The sequence below is a fragment of the Propithecus coquereli genome, unplaced genomic scaffold (assembly GCF_000956105.1).
Source record: "Propithecus coquereli isolate 6110/MARCELLA unplaced genomic scaffold, Pcoq_1.0 Scaffold53, whole genome shotgun sequence".
In the NCBI taxonomy this organism is placed as follows: Eukaryota; Metazoa; Chordata; class Mammalia; order Primates; family Indriidae; genus Propithecus; species Propithecus coquereli.
This window is the reverse complement of record NW_012151174.1, coordinates 5,947,934-5,949,464: the sequence shown is the minus strand read 5'-3', so window position 1 is coordinate 5,949,464 and position 1,531 is coordinate 5,947,934.

Here is a 1,531-nt window from a genome sequence, read left to right as displayed (position 1 = left end):
TGCACCTAAAACCAACATCTGTGTGATCCCACACTAATAACAAATTGTGAATTTATCTTTACAGGTAACAGAATCACATATTCTTCCACCTACCTTGGGACATCTACATAATTGATGTTTCCTGCAATCACTTTTTCTCTTCTAATATTCCCTTTATTTTACGTAAAATGCAGATTTCTTGCACCTCACAAGAATGTAACCATTTACCTCATCCACTCCCTCCTTGCCGTTTTTCTTCGCTCTGTACGCTTCGAATGCTTAAGGTTCCAATTTCCCCTTCAGAAAAATAGCCACAGCTCTTCCTGTGGTTTGTTTTTTTCCAGGGTGTGTCCTCAATTTGACTTAATAAACTTCCACTGATTGAGATATTTGCCTCAGTCACTTGTTTGGGTCCACGAATGGTGACCACGAAGAAACCCCTCAGAGCAGAGCCCCTGTGACTTGCCGCGCGTTCTCTCGGCGGGGCAGAGGTGCCAGCCAGAGGTTTACTCCAACCAACTGCAAGCTTTGCTGAGGCCAAGAGGTGGCTCTCTCCCAAGGTTCCTTGATCTCCCAACATTTTTGGTTTGAGATCCCAGGTTTATTTTGCCAGGAAACTCCTCTAAGAAGTTGTTCTCACTTCCATAAAGCAGGTGGTTCTCCTGCTTCCATGACAGTGGAGAGCAGCCTGAGCCCCACCTGTAGGTGAGGAGCTGGTCTGGGTTTTGTTGGAGACTCTGACAGCTGGAGGTTAAGGTTTATTGTCTGTCGGCCATAACTTCTCCATATGCTTAGAGATCTTAGCAATGTATTAATTGAGCAATCACTTCCTTTTTCTGTTTTTGGTTTTAGTCTGTCTTACATTAGATATGACCAACTAAATTATGGAAAATGAGGCCTCTAAAAACAACTGAAGCCACAATACACTGGGCCAGTCAAAAAAATCAAAATAACTTACTCCCGAATATATTTTTTTGACATATTTTGAGATGGCTGCTACAAAGCTGTGTTTTGTGGGGGAAAAATTTAGGTCTGCAGAGAATCTCCATGAATACATCCAAGACCTTCCTTATCCAAACTAGAAAAGATTAACTGAGAATCCCACACCTTTAAACATTTGAAAAGAAACATTTACTACCTATTTTCCCTGAGGACTTCTAACTGGGAGGCTTTACCTGCATAACAAGACCACATTTGCTAGCCTCTTTCTCATCTTCCTCCAAAACCTGTTTTGCTAGGTTTTCATTCTAAAGACTCCCAAGTAACACATTAAAAATTGATTTAAATGTCTTTTCCTCCAATTAATCAATCTGTCTCATGTCAGTGATTTTTTTTCAGTGAGTGGTTATGGGGAAAAGGGCTTTGTTCCCTGCAGTTTGAAGTTGCTCTGTTCTTCTGAAAAGCCTACAATAGAGAAAAACCCAAGAACCTAATCAGCCAGCAAAAAAGGTAAAAAATTTTCTTACCAGCCAGAGATCCTGCTTGAGCAGATGGTAAAAATCACTGTTTGCCTGTTTTGATTGATGGAGGAAAAAGGATTTATATGACCAGT